This window comes from Stylophora pistillata, chromosome 2 (genome assembly GCF_964205215.1).
Source record: "Stylophora pistillata chromosome 2, jaStyPist1.2, whole genome shotgun sequence".
In the NCBI taxonomy this organism is placed as follows: domain Eukaryota; kingdom Metazoa; phylum Cnidaria; class Anthozoa; order Scleractinia; family Pocilloporidae; genus Stylophora; species Stylophora pistillata.
Window position 1 is genome coordinate 16997625 of NC_142520.1, and position 20068 is coordinate 17017692.

The following is a 20068-nucleotide window of genomic DNA, read 5'->3' on the forward strand; positions in this document are numbered from 1 at the left end:
GGAAATCTCAGTGGCGCTTCCCTGGTGAAAATCCTGTCCAGGATCCTGTAGGATCCTGTAGGATCCTGTAGGATCCTGTAGGATCCTGTAATATCCTATAGGATCTTGAATAGGAACAGGATCCTAAGCAGGATCCTGTATAGGATCCGAATCCTGACTAGGATCCTGAAATGATAACAAATCCTGAAAAGGATCCTAAGTAGGATCTTAGAGATATATAGGATCCTATGTAGGATCACTTTCATGACTAGGATCCTAGAATGATAACAAATCCTGAATAGGATCCTGAGTAGGATCTTAGGGATATATAGGATCCTATGTAGGATCACTTTTCTGATCAGGATCCTGGGCAACAATAAGATCCTGGATAAATAAAGGATCCTATGGAGGATCACTATCCTGATCAGGATCCTGGGCAAGAATAGGATCCTGAATTATATATAGGATCCTATGTAAGATCACTATCCTGATCAGGATCTTGGGCAAGAATAGGATCCTAGATATATGTAGGATCCCACTTAGGATCACTATCCTGATCAGGATCCTGGGTAAGAATAGGATCCTGGATATATATAGGATCCTATTTGAGATCACTAGCCTGATCAGGATCCATGGAAAGAATAGGATCCTGGATATATATAGGATCCTATTTGGGATCACTATCCTGATAAGGATCCTGGGCAAGAATTAGGATCCTGTATAATTAAATATTAGAGGGATCCCATGTAGGAGGACTATCCTGATCAGGGGGTGGGAATCTATCAGTCTCAGGAGACTATGGAGTTGCGCACTGGGTGGTGATTCTGATGCAGCTTCAGGATTGGGTGTGACTGGACAGGGAACTTGAGCAGAAGTAGGATACACACTACATTGTTGTAAGGATCCCCAATATTCTTTTGTAGAAATACCGTAAAGCAAGTGGTAACTTGGGAATAAAACTCTGTATAGGCCATAGTGAGACACTTTTGGACTTCAGTGCAGGGGCTCCACCCTTGCAAAATGGTTTCCCAGCTTTCTAGGATTCCTAGGAATTTCTTAGGAGTCAGTGGAATTTTCCTAAAAACATTTAAGCTCTCTAGAGGTGTGAACAAACATTACTAGGTTCCTAAGAATTTCCTAGGAAATTCCTAGGAATGATTACAGGTAGAATTTACATAAAAAAATAGATTCTTGATCCTTGGGAAGTTCTTAGGAATTTACTAGGGAAAATTATTTTTTAAAATAAAACCTTAATATTTAAGAATTATACTTATGAGTTTAGTTTTTGAAAGAAAAGTGCCATTTTAGATGTTTAAAAAAGTCACAAATTGCAATATACCACAATTTTTTTTTATTTTGTTATAATTTATAACTCACTAATTTCACAGCAGATATTCTTGAAGCTTATACAACTTCCAATAAAACATTAATTTTTTACCCTTCAATTGCATATCACAATAAATTGAAATAAAAATTTACTGCAGTAAAGAATACAAGCAGAAAACTAAATCAAATCCAATTTAAGTGGGATTTTCAATCCATGTGTTTGGTGCTCCAGTCAGATAATAAAAAGTGTTATGCTGCAAGGACAGCGACTCTGACCACACAAAAATACCAAGTTATATCAACCTGAGGCTTCCCTGAAAAATGGTTTCTCACAATGTGTAAGATTCAGCCAACATAGTTCTGCACTGTCTCCTGATTTATTCCAATTATATGGTGAATTCCAAATACTTTCCATTTACAGTAAACTTAAGTTCGATATAGATAGTATCAAGTATCAATTTATTTGCCAGATTAGAATATTATATACAAAAAGCTTAAAAACATATCTTTACTTCGATATTATGACAAGGAAGTCTTATTTGAAGCGATGGGAAATTTCAAATCTGGCATATTGAGACTTAAAAAGTTATATTTTCTTATATCTAACCACAGACACCATTAAAGTTTGGAAATCTTATCATAGCATGATTTCTGGAATTGCCATTTAGAAGCATAATCTTCTCCAAAATTTCAGTGACACTCTTTGCTTTCAGGTCAGACCTAAAACATTGAGAAGAAGAAATATTAATGCGATGCTTCTTTTCAAAAAGTGCTAGAGGAATAAAAGAATAGGTGTAGGTTCAGAAGGAACAGTTGGGGAAGAGAGGATTTTGAAACTAATTTCTTAAGCTTAATTGCCATTTTTATAAAAGAATTGCTTATCAATTCTATAGTTTTTCCGTATTGGTTTTGAAACTTACAAGCATCATTGACAAAAATGTAAGCTTGAAGTGCATTGAGACATTGTGAAATGCGCCATATAAGCTTAAGCACTACATTACATTTTCTTACCCGATCCAACGTAACGATGCACAGAGCGCATGTGAGTTTCCATTGTCTGTTGGCGTGAGAGAACACGTTTACAAGCCGGACATTCCTACTTCTCTTGGCCGTTAAGTTTAACTGCTTTGTAAATTTGATGTTCATTCCCATCCATGGTTCATACTAGCTGGCGTTAACACTAACTTTAAAGGTCATTTATCGCTACTTCGATCACCGTTCACAAGATGGCGACCATGGCGCTGAATGGATCACATGATCACTAGTCCCAGTCTTTCATGAGCAAAATCTTCACATGACCGACACATGACCAAATATAATCCAATAAGGTGAAGTTTCCAGGTTTGCCGCTCATTTCAACGTTCTATTCCGCTCTACAACGACGTTGACTCGAAAGTTTTGTGCGTTGCAGTTGAGTCTTGCTGTTGTCTTCTCTGATCTAAACGTTTTGAAGCGTTCCCAGCATTATGTGGGTTCTTCTCGAATGGATCGAAGAATTTCATAGCATAAAGCGTCTTAAAAGACAAAGACATAATACGTTATGGAAAAGAAATCGCAACACGAATAGGACATGTCGTGGATGTCGCCATAGGAAGTAAATTAAAAGAGGGCACTCAGATTTTCAAGGCGAAAGTCATTTCTGTTCATAGTAAGTATTACACTTTTATTTGGATAATCGTTGTCATGTCTATCATTTCTGCTTCTATCGATTGATTGCAGAATATATGAATACATACTAATAATGTAAGAATTTTAAGCTTAGCTTTAAAAGTAGCTATTCTAAGTTTCATTCGTTTAAACTGAATATAATGGTAATAAATGCTTCTTATTTGTGTCATTTTAAAGGTACTAAAGGTGAAGCTACAAAGCAAGAACTTAGTTTGCCTGTTCCAGGTAATTTTGAGTTAAAGGTTTTTCATAACTTTTGCTCATGTGACAAAGCAAAGCGCCATTTTGCGGGGTGACGACGTTACAGTGGACCAATCCTTTTCCATCGCCCTAGAAAAAAGCATTTCTGCTTTAGAGTACACTTTAAAGCTTTTATTAACCCATAGTCTTTTTGTATGCCTAAATCGTTCGTGAAAATTCACATCACTAGTGGTTTATTTATATGACAAAGATCCAATATAAAACCTCCGCAAAATATATAGGAACTGTCTCGGAAGATATGGAAAGCATGAGAGACACCAGTGTTGCAAGGTTATATCAGAAGACACTGTTCATATTTAACAATTATTTGCCGAGGGCGAGGTGAATATCGTCGAATAATCCCCGAGACGAAGTCAAGGGGATTATTCGACAATATTCACCGAACCTGAGGCGAATAATTGTTTTAGTGTAATTTCAGAGCTGAACAACAAAGAAATTTCAAAAGTCATAACATTTTAAACATTTATTAACATTTTATTTTAACATTTTATATAAACCGTGCGAAGCAGTTTATATAGCATATAAATGTTACTAAAATGTTATGAGTTTTGAAATTTGTCTCTTGTTCAGCTCTTAAATTATACTAAAACAATTATTCGCCTCAGGTTTGGTGAATATTGTCGAATAATCCCCTTGACTTCGTCTCGGGGATTATTCGACGATATGTGGAGCGGCATTCGAGTATCCCAGAACCAGAAGTGCCTGGACAAACTAAAGTCCTATAAGAGCAAACAATCAGCTGCAGCAAGAAACTCGAATGAAGATTAATTGTAACGGCTAGATTGCAGAATACCCAGCCACTCATTTACATGTCATTGAATTAGAATAGCCTCTATTGTGTTATGCTTCGTTCTTCAAAGTCGGATGGCCACTCATTTACATGTCATTGAATTAGAATAGCCTCAGCTATGGTGTTGTGCTTCATTCTTCAAAGCCAGGTGGCCGGATATTCTGCAATTGCTCCATTGTAACCATGTGTTTCTTTAAAAGTTCAACAAAGATTTATTTCTGTAAATGTGCTAATTGTTAAGTTATTTTGAAGGGATGTGGGTTAGCCCACCTCACAATGACCTTACAGTTTGTAAACTGTATATAGTTGTTTGCTAAAGCCTGTGAAAAATGATTCCAGTGTGCTTTGCTACACCTCAGCTGTTTTCTTACATTTGTCAATACATGAATCTTACTACTTATAACACCAGAACACTTTATTTCATAGGTGTTTGCAAATGACTATAATAAGTAATTATTAAAGGCATGACAACAGCCTTTCAAGTAGATAATTTGCAACCTAAATGAAGCATAACTTTTTAATTGGTCTACATAAAAATAATTGATAAGACATTTTGGTTGGCTGTGTTTTCTCGTGCATTAATTTCACAATATACTTGAATTTAAAGTATGGTTTCCATTGTGGCATCTTTTATATCAATTTGTAGAAATGATTATTCTCTATGCCAGTGTGTTACTTCTTCCTACTAGAGGTGCAATGCTTAATACCACAATTACACAAGTCCAATGCATGATCTATAATTTATAGTTAATAGTTATATGGATTAGGTCACTCATCACTATTGTCATTTCATTGAAATATAGATTATGTCTACAGTTAATGTAACAGTTGTAAACATGAGATTAAAATAAATTTATAAGACGCATCTACTTTATTTTCGTGCATTGATATGATCTTGTACATAATTGTTATATATCCTGTAATTATGTTATATATCCTATAGAAGATCCTATAGGATCCTATAGGATCTTGTACTAGATCCTGTAATATCTCATAGGATCCTATTAAATCTTAAATCTATAGGATATTGTAGGATCCTACAGGATCTTGTACAGGATCCTATAGGATCTTGTACAGGATCCTGTAATATCTCATAGGATCATATACAGGATCCTATTAAATCTTCAGGATCCTGTACAAGATCCTATAGGATCCTATAGAATCTTGTACAAGTTCTTATAGGATCCTGTACAAGATCCTATAGGATCTTGTGCAAGATCCTATAGGATCCTACAGGATCTTGTGCAAGATCCTATAGGATCCTACAGGATCTTGTGCAAGATCCTATAGGATCCTATAGGATCTTGCACAAGATCCTATAGGATCCTATAGGATCTTGTGCAAGATCCTATAGGATCCTATAGGATCTTGTGCAAGATCCTATAGGATCCTATAGGATCTTGCACAAGATCCTGTAGGATCCTATAGGATCTTGTACAAGATCCTATAGGATCTTGTACAGGATCCTATAGGATCTTGTACAAGATCCTGTAGGATCCTATAGGATCTTGTACAAGATCCTGACTAGGATTTCAGGTAGGATCCTAGTAACGATCCTATCAAGATCTTGAACAGGATCCTGAACAGGATTTTCACCAGGGTTGTAGTAATATAACAGTTAGAGAACGTTTATTGGAATATTTGACTTTGATGTCCGTGCAAGATGTCGAAAAGGAGGTTAGATGTCGATAAGAACTCATCCAACTCGTTAACTACCGCGAAAAGGATTAAGGAGGAGTTGAGGTAGGCTGTGATACATATGTAAAGGACAGCTTTTCAGGTTTGAATATCGCCGAGCTTAAATTAATCTGCAGCTGGTTTTGGTACAGAGACTTAAATAAATCTATCTCTTCGATCACAATCTTCCTCAGGAAGGCAGTGCTCTGGAAATATTTGAATCACAGCTTATCTGGTTTAATTGTGGCCGTATCTCGAATCTGCACAGCTGTGAAATTATTATGCAAGACGGTATTTTCCAAATCTCGAAATCATAATTGATTTCACAGGAGGTTCCCTTGTGTTATATATACTTAAGGCTAGGAAATATTGGAAACGATTTTCTCGAATTGCTGTCTAAATTTGTTTCCGAATTGATTACTATTCGCGCGATAGAGAACACCTAAGACATCGAATTCCCCTCTCGTGGTTTTATTGGCTAAACTTCAGAATACCCGGCCACTCATTTACATGTCATTAAATAAGAATAGCGTCTATTGTGTTATGCCTCATTCTTCAAAGCCTCCCGAAAGATGTAAATGATGTGGACGGGTATGTAGATAAGGAATTATGTTACAGTCAGAATGTCACAAGAAACTTCCACTAATTCAGGCGATAGTTAGGTGAGACACGGAGAAATTACATGCCTATGCAAGTGCTGTTGGAGCTTTTTACTTGCCTTGGATGGGTAATTGTCTCTGTGGCTTTGTGTAACACATACTTGTAAGTTGCTGCTACCCTTCCCTTTCTTCTTGTGGCAATCGTTTTGTGTCAATTTACTTGGTCTTCAGCTGTTTTATTGGTAGGATGTTGTAGAGGTGGATGTCACTCATTTGGTTTTCACAGTCACTTGCTGCATCTGGTAGCCTGGAATTACGTTTGCTTAAATTTACTTTTCTATTGCCCTATAAGTAGTGTTCATCACTGTGAAGTTCCTTCTCTTATCCTTAAATTATTCCTTAGTTCATATGTATGATTTTCATTTATTCATAGTTATTTACAAACCAAAGTGTTAGGCAACCAGCATACTGCGTTAAACATATGAACACTTAGATGCTGAGATCCAAATCCCTGAACAATTGCTTTGATTCTCTGGCTTAATATATAAAATACACAAGAAACTATAATAAATTATATACACAAAATAAAAGTTTCTTACTAAAGAAATGCACATTGCTGACTCATAATACGTGTATGTAAGTGTCAAAAAGGTGTTGTAAACTGTCCATAGCATCTTAGTGATTTTGTTATTGTATTGCAATGGTGTAAGGCTAACAAAAAATTGTAGAATCTTTAATAATGTCATTGTCATTCCATAAAACATCAAACCTAAACTTAAAAATGAGCTTATTGAAGTGAATTTATAAGTGCAAAGGTTGGTGCAGGCGAGTTGGTACCAGGACAGGGCTTGATACTAATGGTAGCCCACTAGCCACAGACTACAGTAGAAATTCAGTTTTGAAAAGTGGTTTTTGATTTCCACATGCCAGTTTGGCAGTAAACAAACTGAAATTATAAAAACATCTAAGATGTCACTAGTCACTTGGCTAGAAAGTTGAAAAGTTAGTGTCAAAAATGCAAGCCCTGCCAGGGAGAAATGTTTCGATACCATAAACCTTCCCACCCCTTAAATCTAGAATAATTCAAAAGAAAATTCTCTCTGACCTATTGTCAGAAGTATAATTGTGACCGGGCACAGGATTTCGTACACTAACGCTTTTCCGTTAAACGGGTAAAAATAAACGGTTTGTAAACGGATAGTAAACGGGTAGTAAGAGCATTTAAACGGTTTGCATGTCCATTTAAACGAATAGTCCACAGCGTTAAACGGTAGAGCAAAGTCCAAAAACGGATTCTGTAAACCGTTAAAAGGCCGAGATAAAAAAAAATAAACGGATGGCTTAAAACGTTAAACGGTTGAACAACATCTATAATTATTTTATGGATAGCTCAAAACATTAAATGGATGGACAAAAACCTTGAACGGATGAGGAGGGCTAAAGAACAGCGGGAAGCCATTGACATATCGATCAGAAACCGTTGCGAACAATTATACGAATTGTTCATGCGGAACACTGACGTTTCATGCTAATAATATTCGACTGACAACAATAGAAAACTAAGTAAAATTAAATTACTAGCCTGCAATTAAGCTATCCACTGGCGAGTGAAGCGAGCAGAGAGCGAGTCTCGCCCTGGAGAGCTCGCAGTGCGTTTGAAAATTTGCATAAGCAGAGGAAGCAATCTGTCAATCATACCATGTGGACTGAACATTCTCGACAGAAAGAACATAGAATTGAGAAGCAAAGTCGTTTTTTTTTCATGTTCCTACATTGTTTCTTCTACGTATTGACTGAAATGAAAACGCACCATCAAGTGAAAAACGTTAAGAAATGCCGCTGATTTTGTAGATTTCACCGTCGGTTAATCGAAACAATTTTGCATACGCATGTAACAAAACTCAACTTTCTTTCGGTCGTGTTTCATCTAGCATTCGATTTCGTAAAGTAATGTGTAATTACAGCTTTTATAAAGCAATTTCTGTTTCCTTTCAATCGATGGAAATAACAGATGAGAAGCTCGATAGCCACAGATTTTGTAAATTTTACCATACACGTCAATCGAAATGAATTTGCATAATCATGAAAACAAATCTCGCTCTCCTCATTAAACGGATGCAAGTAACCATTAAACAGATGTATTTCATTTTAAACGGATAGGTTAACCGTTTAAACGTTTTGTCGAAAACGTTCAACAGATGAGCAAAGCGTTTAAACGGATGAAGAAAGCGTTTAAACGCTGTAATGATCCGTTTTAGACGGATGGTAAACGGATAGTAAACGGATTGATTCGTTAAACGGTAAAGCGTTAGTGTACGAAATCCTGTGCCCGGTCACAATTTATGTACACTATACCTCCTGATGCATTTTGGTCTCTTTTCCGTTGGTAGTAATCCAAGCAATCTTGGTGGAAAGATCAATCCTTTCAATGGGAAGCTATTCTCAGACAAATATTTTGACATTCTCAAGAAGAGAATCGAGCTACCAGTATGGGAGTACAGAGAAAAATTCATGGAAACCATGAAGGAAAAACAAGCTTTTGTTCTTGTTGGCGAGACTGGATCTGGTAAAACAACCCAGGTAATAGTTACATGTAGTATTTATTTGCTTTGACAAAGGGCAAACACTTGAAACCCTTTACAGTGAGCATTTTGCATTATCAACCTATGTAATAACACTAAATTATCGTAGTAGTTTATTAGAAGTTGGGTTAAATTGTACTCCTTATCAGATGAACTGTGGTTGGGGAAATTTGAGGAATTAGAGACTGTAAATATTTGGAAGAATTCAGGCTTCAGTTAGGCGTAAGGGATGCCTACTACAAGTAGATACTAGTTAGTGTTGTTACAAATTCCAGCTGAGCTGCTGTGTGAAGCTAATTAAGGGAAGTGAGGTACATTTTAACAGATATTTTTTTTTTCTTGTTCCTTGTAAATATAGTAGGGTCTCAACTGTTGTTGGTGTAAACTAAGTGTTTACCATGCATGCAAACAAAGTAAGTCTGTTCAGGTTTTTGGATTGAAGAGCACTCGATCACCATTTCCTCTCAGGCAAATTTGTTTTTTTTTTTTTATTCTATACAGTTCCACTCTCTCTTTGCAGGGCTCAACACCAACTTTTCAACTTACTAGCCAAGTGGCTGGTGACATCTTAGATGTTACGACAATGTCAGTTCGTTTACTAGCCAAACTGTCGAATGGAAACCAAAAACCACCACCCAAAACTGAATTTCTACTAGTCTGTGGCTAGTGGGCTACCATTAGTGTCCAGCCCTGCCTTGGCAGTGTAACAGACACTTTATTTTAATACTATGAAATGGTAATCATTAGGATCAACTTGTTTCTCATGATTACAGGCAGATAATACACCCAAGACTAAGTATTCCTAGGCTGTGTATTGTCTTGTATGTTGCATTGTTTTGCATTACTGTAAGTGCAGTTTGTAGTGAGAAAAGAAAAACAATTTTGACATTTGGGAACTTGGCTTGACTAAGTTGCCAAGTTTGGGGTGTGTCTTATAACCGAGTGCATCTTATAACCAAATAAATACAGCAACTAAGTAGTTAGGAGAATTTGGTTAGGTCAAAATGAAAATCACTAGTGGGAGATAGAGCGTTAAAAAACAGGAAGGAAAAGGGTGTGAGAAAATGCAATTTAAGGTTTAAGTTTGGCCTTTAGCTCTGTCTCAGATGTCTGAACAAATGAGATAATCATTCCTGACTGTAATTTAAAGCTCATTTTAATTTGTTTCCAGGTACATGACAGATGGTATGTTGTTGCGTGAGGCAATGACTGATCCTCTACTAGATCGTTATGCAGTCATTCTTCTTGATGAGGCTCACGAGAGAACTCTTGCTACTGATATGCTCATGGGTCTACTGAAAGAGGTACAGTGTGTGCATGCATCTGGAGATTTCATATTCTTCTTACAAGAACTACAGGCAACAAAACTGTTGACACATTGACCTATTGAACCCGCCTGTTACTTCATTGTCAATCTCTTTTGTCCTAACTGTAAGTTACGTGGTAATCGCTTTCCCCCAAATCATTTTTCATCATCAGGGCTCAACACTAATGGTAGCCCACCAGCCACAGACTAGTAGAAATTCTGTTTTGGCTAGTGGTTTTTTTTATTTCCACCTGCCAGTTTAACTGGTAAGCAAGCTAAAGTTGTCGTAACATCAAAGATGTCACTAGCAACTTGGCTAGTAAGTTGAAAAGTTGGTGTCAAGCCCTGATCTTGCTATTGTCAGTGATATTTTTGCTACAAATAGGCAACTTTGAATTAGGGAAGGGGTGCTTTCAGTGATTTGCAGTGTGGTACAGATAGTGGTGTTACTTTACACATAAGAGAACTGTTTAAACACAAGGGGTCGGTTATTTGTACAAGGTCCTACCAAAAACATGGTTTTAGTCAATCAGTGGGCCTTACATAAAATCAAAGATGTCACTAGCAACTTGGCTAGTAAGTTGAAAAGTTGGTGTCAAGCCCTGATCTTGCTATTGTCAGTGATATTTTTGCTCCAAATAGGCAACTTTGAATTAGGTAAGGGGTGCTTTCAGTGATTTGCAGTGTGGTACAGATAGTGGTGTTACTTTACACATAAGTGAACTGTTTAAAGACAAAGGGTCGGTTATTTGTACAAGGTCCTACCAAAAACATGGTTTTAGTCAATCAAGTGGGCCTTAGGTTTCCCTTCAAATGGATCAAGTGAACTAAATACATGTAAATGTTCTTTCCACTGTCAGCTTTTGACCCTCTTGACACTGTTCACAAAAATACATGTTCAGACAAATAGGTAATTAATTTTGGCAATATCAACTAAGTTGAAATGTAAATTGGCCACCGTAAAGAGTTAGAAAACTGATGTTTCAAGCGTTAGCCCTTTGTCATTCACTCTGACAAAGTGCTAACACTTGAAATGTCAACTTTTTAACTCTTTGCGGCGGCCAATTTACATTTCAACTTAGTTGATATTACCAAATTACCTTATTACCCACACCAATGCGGCAACATAGTTTCTTTAGAAACTTACCCCCTTTGTTCAGATAAATGGTTTGGTGCTAAATTGAAGATAATGTAGAAAGCAGTTTTGTTCAACAATGGCTAAAATTTGTTTAAATAATCAGACCGTTGTGCCTTGTAATAATGATGCTGATTGTACACGTGCAGGTGACAGTGCATTGGTCTGCTGTTACATCTGTAACTTACAGGAGTTGTATAAAATGCGTCGGTTTTCCACAGGTTGTGCGACAGAGACATGACCTGCAGATCATAATCATGAGCGCCACCTTGGATGCCGGGAAATTTCAGGAATATTTTGATGAATGTCCACTCATGAAAATCCCTGGACGAACACATCCTGTAGAGATCTTTTACACTCCTGAACCTGAACGAGACTACTTGGAAGCAACCATTAGAACAGTGGTACAGACTCACATGTGTGAGGAAGTGGAGGGTGACATTTTGTTGTTTCTTACTGGGCAAGAGGTGTGTGTTCAAAGTTCTTGATGCACTGTTGAGTTTAAATTAGCATGTTTTGTTTAATCCTTAAAAACCCTTTGACTCCCAAGATATCATTGGTAACTCTCTCTACTGTCTGTCATACAATTCTTATTATGTCATTTAGGAGAATTTGGTATCTGATCAATTACCGTAATTTCCAGCCGTTTACCTGCATGGCCAATTATTGCATACAATGAAAAAAAAAGTCAACAGATTACCCGCACTGGTGGATAACCTACACCTTAAAAGCTAAGGAAATTTGTACAAAACTACTTCACAGAATGCAAATTCATGGACACATTTTGTGTGAACGATCATTCAGCGCCATGTTGATTTGTTGATTTCTCAAAAAAATCGATATCTCTGGTTCTACTGGGCTTAACAAGTCCCTAAAGCAGGAAAATTCTCTTCAGCTCAAACTAGTGTTGACTGAAAATTTGTCACTGATGCGCCGGTTATCCTTGGTTTATTTTTGTCACCATCAAGGTTTTGTTTACACGCATGCAGATAGTAACTTGTTCGTCGCGCAACTAATGTAATTGTGCGTGAAATAAACTTGATTGGGCATCATAATTTATTTTCATGCTGCTTTGTGGCACTTTTAATACAATAAAATTAACCTGAGAGGTGGAAATGCAGGTAGGTGAGAATTTTCTTCAATTCAACCGCTAGTAGATTTCAAAATTATCACATAACCCACACCTCCTCATTACCTGCAGTGGCATGTGTTAAAGAAAAAATCAACAGATCACCCGCGGGTAAACGTCAGGAAATTACGGTAATAATCCCCTGATTGATATATTTTCTTTATTCTCATCACTTGTCTTCTTGATATTGTATTGTCATTGTAAGGAGAAATTCTGTCTTGGTCACTCGTGGGAGTTAAAGAGTTAATTAAACTCCTAAGAGTGATAAGCATCCAATTCTCCCAACAGCGTCACCCCTGAATCAAACATTTAAGGTCACGAGAATATTTAAAATGACCACAACTTAGAAAGCTCTTGATTGTTCAGAAAAAATTCTCCATGTCAGCACCTTAGGAAATGTATAAGAGAAAAACAATGCCGATGTAAGGAGGTAGTGGGTTAAAGGTGCTCAAATTTCAACATCTAAATTGCATTTACTTTCAAAAATTCTTTGATTAGAATGACTGCAGAGTTGATTAATATTAGGCCTGAAATAAAGAAAAAAAATCCTTTATCAGCTTTTGGTGTGTAATTGGCAAAAGTGGTGCAAGTAGATGACTTTTAGTTGCCACTATTTTAAACTAGAACTTAAAGTGCTATTTAACCCTAGCTTCGAAGGACCATTCATTCCTGAATGACATTTTGCAACAAATACGAGTATTGTATTAATTTTTTGCAGTTTGTATATATTTTAAACAAAGTTAAACTAAGTTAAAAGTAGCCTTTCAACATTACACTTTATTCTCTCCATTCAGGAAATTGAAGAAGCATGTAAGAGGCTGAAGAAGGAAATTGATAACCTGGGACCTGAAGTAGGCGAGCTCTGCTGCATCCCTCTGTATTCAACTCTTCCTCCGCAGCAGCAGCAGCGCATCTTTGACGCTCCTCCAGCAAAACGCCCTAATGGTGCCATTGGGCGCAAGCGCGTGGTGTCCACCAACATTGCTGAAACATCTCTTACCATTGATGGTGTGGTGTTTGTTATAGATCCTGGATTTTCCAAGCAGAAGATCTGTCTTACTTCAGTATTTGATCACTGTCTACTTTTCACAAAGTATTTTACCATTTTTCTTGTCTCTTAACAAGCATGGGACAAAGTAAACGTTCTGAGTTTCCTTAAGGAATCCAACCCCAGACCATTGGATTCAGTGTGCAGGTTCAGTTCCTCATGGGGTCTCAGAACTTTTTCTCTGTCCCATGTTTGTGACAAGATCAAAAAATATATAATGATAATAATATAATAATGATAATAATAACAACAACAACAACTTTATTTATCCTGGTAGAAAAAAACCGGTCAGTCAGTCAACAAAGGTTGATGGACTGGTAATAATCGGTGACCAGCAATATATGAGTATATAAGAATATTAACATGAAAAACAATGGCCTACAATAATGACAAAAACCCTAATGAAGAACTAAGCATTGATCTTACAAATATGATCAGCCTTATCCTTAATCATTAAGTAGGTAAAAGTTATGACCTTACACTTACACTTAAACTGACCTTAAACTTAAACTTACCTGCTTTTTCTTACAAAGCTCAAAAATCTACATCTTTCTAATTCTGCATATATTATATTGTTCCTTATCAAGGTTGACTGAGTGTAAAGTCATTTTGTCTTTGGTTTGTCTATAATAGGTGTACATTCCCCATTTCCGTGTAGAGTCACTGTTAGTTTCTGCCATATCAAAAGTCAGTTCACAGCAGAGAGCTGGCCGTGCTGGTCGTACATGTCCTGGCAAGTGTTTCAGATTGTACGCAGAGAAAGCTTATCAACTGAAACTGAAATGCAAGACAATACCTACCCTGAAATCCTGAGGTCCAACCTTGGTACTGTGGTGCTACAGCTGAAAAAGTTGGGCATCGACGACTTGGTGCATTTTGACTTCATGGATCCTCCTGGTAGGTTCAGTGCTTGTGAGCGAGCTGTTAAATACATGTATTAGCCCTTGATTTGTGGTGATTCCCAGAAGTGTCATTTCCTAAGGAATGGCTCAAAGTCTTGCAAGTAAAAGGTTGTGTACAAACCAAACAAAGAAAGCTAAGATTTCATTCTTTTTTTTTGTCAGTTTGATAGCACCAGAAACTTTGATGAGAGCACTTGAACTGCTGAACCATCTTGGTGCCCTTGATGACAATGGAGACCTCACATCACTGGGCTCCATGATGGCAGAGTTTCCACTCTACCCTCAACTTGCTAACTGAAGATGGTGATAATGCCAGTTGTGACCATAACTGCTCGAATGAAATTCTCTCAGTTACTGCCATGTTATCAGGTATACAGATATCAAGTCAACCTGTTGATTTACTTAAAAATACCTTTTGATAAATTTTTATCATTATAATTTATTAATGATCCTGCCTCTGTCTGTTAGTTCCTCAGGTGTTTATGAGACCAAATGAAGCTAAAAAGGCAGCTGATGAAGCTAAGATGAAGTTTGCTCACATTGATGGAGATCACCTGACCTTACCCAATGTTTACCATGCATACAAACAAAGTGAGTTTGACTTGTAACCTGTACTTATATTGTATGCTAAGCTTTCTAATGTTATTGTGTGTGCATTGTTAACTAAAAAAACCACCTACTAATCTTGTCCTCTTAGTCCTTTCTGAACATTATGGAACCTTGTTTTTTTTTCTCCTTGGGGAAGATTTCTGCCACACAATTTGTCTGCCACACAATTTTTCTGCCACACAATTCTTGTAATGTTAGTTTGGAGAATTGGGTATTGGATCAACTCATTAGATTCTCTATTCTCATCACTTGTCTGCTTGGTATTGTATTGAAGTTGTAATCCGAGAAATTCTGTCTTGGTCACTCGTGGGAGTCAAAGGATTAAACTTATTTGCAGATAATCTGACAATTCAGGTTCATGAGTAACATTGCATTTACCAGTATAATGTACCCGTAACTCTTTGTTTGAGTTCTAGTGCAGAAGTTGGAGCAGTTTTTCTTTCTGCAGTCTCCAGGGATTTTGTGGTAGTCTTAGACAAGTTTAGCTACAATCTCTTCTTTTCCTCCTGATGATCTAATCAGGGTTTACAAGGACCAAGAAAGGGGACTCATTTTTGTATAGTATTAAATATAAAACAGGGCCAGTGGGCTCATTTTTGGTGGTGAGATTTGCCAGCCTTGGGAAGGGTACTTTGCTATTTTGGGGGCTGGCTTGACACAGTCAAAGCCCAAAGATGTCCCAAGCTATTTCAAACAAAACTTTTTTATCCCTATTTTTAGACCATGAAGATACACAGTGGGGTTATGATAATTTTATCCAACATCGTTCTCTCAAATCGGCTGATAATGTGAGACAGCAACTTACCAGGATCATGGACAGGTTCAACTTTGCACGACGTAGCACTGACTTCAACAGATTCATGTGTGTTTGAAAATTACATCAGTAATTTGGACAGTGTAAAATTATGTTTGGCCACAAGCAGGTTCTCTTTTGATGCTGCCAACTCGTGTACAAGTACTTTAAGTACAGAATGTCCTACCAAAATGAAGAGTGGTGAGAATGGCATTTTTTTCCCCAAACTAATGCAGTGATCTAATTTGAAGTACTTCAGACACTGACCATTAAATCTGTAAATCCTACCTACCCACCCACCCATCCCTCCCATGTTACTGTTCTGATGAGTAGGTGGCTCATTTGGAGAGGTCTGGACACTACCTGACTGTCAAAGACAACCAGGTGAGACATTACCTACCTATTCCCTTTACTTACAGCACAAAATTTTCGTATCTATAGGTTATATAGTAATAGCACAACGTTGATTAAGCCCTGTTTTCATAATTATGCTGGGAACATCCAAGCCAATCAGCAATTTCACTGTTTCCCAACTGTCCCAGATTTTGCAAATATAATTATTAGGAGATTGATGGATGTCTTTGCCAGATTCTTGGGTATGCCATTTTTCTTTGTGATGGGGGGGTACTGAAGCTAAGCAACTAGAGGACTGGTAACAAGCTAAACTACTGACATCACTGACAGCAAAAAAAGAACTTGTCATGTGTAGGATCACCGAAGCATCATACTGAAAGCAGATAACTCCATGGGAAGGAACCCTCCAAATGTGTGGCTTCATAGCTCAGTTGTCAGTAGGGCCAAATAGTACCTGGGAGCCATGGGATTAAATCCCATCAGTCTGAGGTTTTTCCAGGCTTCTTTTCAGCAATTCTTAAAACTCCAATACAACTGCAAGGATTATACCCTTGCTTGATTTTTATCCGCAGGTCAATTGAAATTTACTTCACTATAATTATTATTTTATCAACCATTAGGTTGTACATGTACAACTCCATCTATCAACTTGTTTGGATCACAAGCTTGAGTGAGTGTAGTACAATTAGTTTGTTTTGAACACCAAGAGCTACATTCGGACCTGTACAGACAGAAAGGTTGACCAGTAAGGTTAGTGGTACTCAAGGGTTTCTTGAGTGTATTGTTTTGGGGTGTTTACACAATAACCCTTTGTGACTGATCTGTGAAATGTTGTCACGAGTGCAACAAAAACAAATTCAACTGAATCTTGGTCAACTGTGATCTCCGGCAATTGATGATGTTATCTTTGTTTTCATCAAGACCTACTAGGAGGATCTAGTTTCTTTTTTGCCCATTTTTTAGGTCAGGTGTCATTTTTGTATAAGGTACAAGACATGTTACAACAGTATCAAGCAAGATGACTTTATTAATCACACATCAAGCTTTTTTTTATGGTGGCTCACTTATTGCACCATGAAGAAGACCTTCTGCTTTGGTGTCAGTCTGTTTAACAATTAGATTCCATATCGCCATGCATCTGTTCTGTTATAGGTGACAGATGAAGTCAAAATAGTGGTACGAACAAAGAGAGGAGCACTTGGCACTGCTGAGTGTAACTGAATGTTCTTACCACAATTTCACATCTTCTGTGATCTATGATTGAAAAGTCACACTGCAACATGGATTCTGTCTGTTTTGTATAGTAATGAAGTAAAAAACTTTCAATTATGCTGTAGTGAATGTGTCTGCCCTCCAATAGACCAATCATAGTTCAGCTTACTACATGAACAACAAGATGTAGCATTATTGCAGTAGGCTTGACACAGGAGTGCATTAGAACAGTGGATAAAATCAATTAAGCCTAGAATGCATAAGAGACCTTTTGGAAACCTCAGGAGAACCTCTGAACCTCTTGAATGACTATTGTAAGACATTTTAAGAAAGCTTCCTGCTTGATTTTTGTACAGGTTGGTGAAAATTACACCCCAGTACTATGACCGTGTGTGAAGCCAAGCGTGTCATGGAAAGGATTATAGAGAGGTTACAGAAGAACAGATAAAACTTCAAATGAACTTTGGACAACCTCAGTAAAAAAATAATAATAATAAAACTTGTGAAAGAAAGAACTTGTAAAAAACCTTATTGCTAAGAAAATCATGCCATCATCTGCATTTGGTTCTTTCTAACTTGAAAGTAAAACTAGATAATTATGCTTCTGTTTTTCCTCTGTTTGCTTCCTGAGATCTTTCCTCAGAAGTTTTTTCAGCTAACGACATAGAAACAGTAACATTCAGGCAAAGACTCAGGCCATCCAAGCGTGTTAAACAGTTTGCAGCTCCAAATAAAAGCTGCTCCTTGAATCCTTTAGTTGCTGATTTGTAACTTGTTGCTGTACATAGCTTTCAATCGCTTTTAATGTCTTTGCTATGTTAACTTTGAAACTCCAGAGACTGATTTAACTTCTCCCCTTCAGCTGCCTTAAATATTCTTGTAAAGTGTTTTCATCCATTAGTTAAGTTATTCTCTTTACCTGTTTTCTGATAGTAGTGGAGGTAATGTGGCAAGAAGAAGTTGCATGTTCATTACTTCTTGGCATTCATGGGTGAAGTAATCAGCTGCATCTCAGTTCTACAAACTTGATTTGCTTCTACAGGCTTCATTTGCAGGTCAGGGATCTTGAACGGAACCTTTCCCACTCCTTGTTAGATGAAACAATTGAAAAATTGCTTAATAAAATCCAAGGAACAAACTTTCATTGTGTTGTTATTAAAAGGATTAACTTTGGGAAAACTGCAGATATCTTGAAGTAATTTAAGCAGCTCACGGTTATTGATCTTCATCAATGCTTTGCGCCACACATTTTGCCTGACGTTGAACATTGGGTTCTTCAAAAACTGCGTACACTTTCCAAGTTCTATTCTTCATTGCATCTGCTGTCGTTTTATCAATAGCAATGAGCTGTAAAATAAAACCACTACAAGGTTAATAGTTGAAAGTTCCTTGTTGACACCATTTCGTTACTGGGGGGCAGGAGAGAATGTGAATAGCTATAAATGAAAAAATAATTATTTACTCTCACTGTATCCCCTCCTTTAATGCCAGAAAGATTATCTTAAGTGAAGTTTACTCCTGATGGACTGAAAAATACGGTACACGATAGAACACCCTGAAATGAAATAGTTGCAAGTTTCAGAATGTTCTGGAAGAGCAAACAGAAAAAGTCTATCTTCCAACCCCCTCAACTATGAATTTTTTCACTTGAGGTTACCGTGCACCTTCAGGGGTGTCTCTCGTGCAAGCGATGCATGTAGCGCGTCCGGTTTAAACTGCAGATATCTAAACCCCACATTAAATTAAAGCTTATAGGACTGGCTATCAGACTGTACCAAAAATTTTGAAAAAAAATGAATTGTCGAATTTTTCACGACTTCTAAATGCGAGCGCCCGAATCACTTTTTAAGAGCTATAAGTCAAAGGGAATTTGTTTCATTGCTCTCAAATTTTGACAGGAGCTAGTTTTACATATAAACAACAAAACGTGTCTCTGAATATTTTATTTCTAAATACTTTTTTCTTCAAGAGCGATTTTTGTACGATCACTCCACATTTTTTAAATCCTATTTCAAAAACGTTCCGTAACTTTTCACTGAAATTAAATGTGGCAAATTGCAGACACGTTTTTTTAGCGCTTGGGCCCCGGAAGCGGAAGAACACATTAAATAAGCGAAAAACATCCGCCGGAAGTACAAAGTAGCGCTTTTGGGGCGCCGACAGGGAATGCAATTTTTCACATTTTTCACACTAAGCCTCTTATGGACATAGTTTTATTTTACATTTACTTCTCTTTCGTTAATGATACGAATAAACGACGCTCTGAGCAACCTGCAACCTATAAACTGGGAAGTAATTAAACGCAAAATCATCAAAAATATTCTAGCAAGTTACTCTTTTTTCGAGATATTAAACTTTGCTGCAATTAAAATTGACTTACTTCATGAATATCAGTTATGAGATTACCCTCACATGGAATCATAGACAATTTCACTCAAAAACAAAATTAGACCCAAAATAGTCGCAAGACATATCGTAAGGTTGCCATAAGCATAAACAACAGCTGAGCTCCTCTTAAAGTAAATATCTAACATGAAACTTACTCTCGACAACATGAATGATGTTAATCCTCTTCAACTGACCATGTTCGTTCACCTCGCAACTGTAGTTTGTATTATTTTTTGTTCAGTAACTTTGATTCGGAGGCGCACACTAGTGCTGTTTTGTACAACAGTACCATTCATTCTCCAGACAATAC

The 20068-nt window shown here is 37.1% G+C and overlaps 2 long non-coding RNA genes and 1 pseudogene across 3 annotated transcripts; 2 read left to right on the forward strand and 1 right to left on the reverse strand.

The window, feature by feature from the left end:
* Window positions 1-1315: 1315 nt before the first annotated feature.
* Window positions 1316-2547, reverse strand: LOC111338941 (uncharacterized). The gene is made up of 2 exons (XR_015996470.1): window positions 2317-2547; window positions 1316-2025 (listed from the first exon to the last, which is right to left on the reverse strand). It is a non-coding gene; the product is annotated as an uncharacterized LOC111338941 (long non-coding RNA).
* Window positions 2548-2734: 187 nt separating this feature from the next.
* On the forward strand, window positions 2735-4898 carry LOC148737432 (uncharacterized). Its single transcript, XR_015996475.1, has 2 exons — window positions 2735-2953; window positions 3151-4898. It is a non-coding gene; the product is annotated as an uncharacterized LOC148737432 (long non-coding RNA).
* Window positions 4899-5628: 730 nt separating this feature from the next.
* Window positions 5629-18126, forward strand: LOC148737433 (putative pre-mRNA-splicing factor ATP-dependent RNA helicase PRP1; annotated as a pseudogene). Its single transcript, XR_015996783.1, has 12 exons — window positions 5629-5767; window positions 8691-8896; window positions 9126-9134; window positions 9936-10186; window positions 11545-11790; window positions 13247-13516; window positions 14134-14397; window positions 14573-14771; window positions 14871-14993; window positions 15732-15877; window positions 16779-16903; window positions 17727-18126. The product of XR_015996783.1 is annotated as a putative pre-mRNA-splicing factor ATP-dependent RNA helicase PRP1 (transcript).
* The last annotated feature ends 1942 nt before the right edge of the window (window positions 18127-20068 follow it).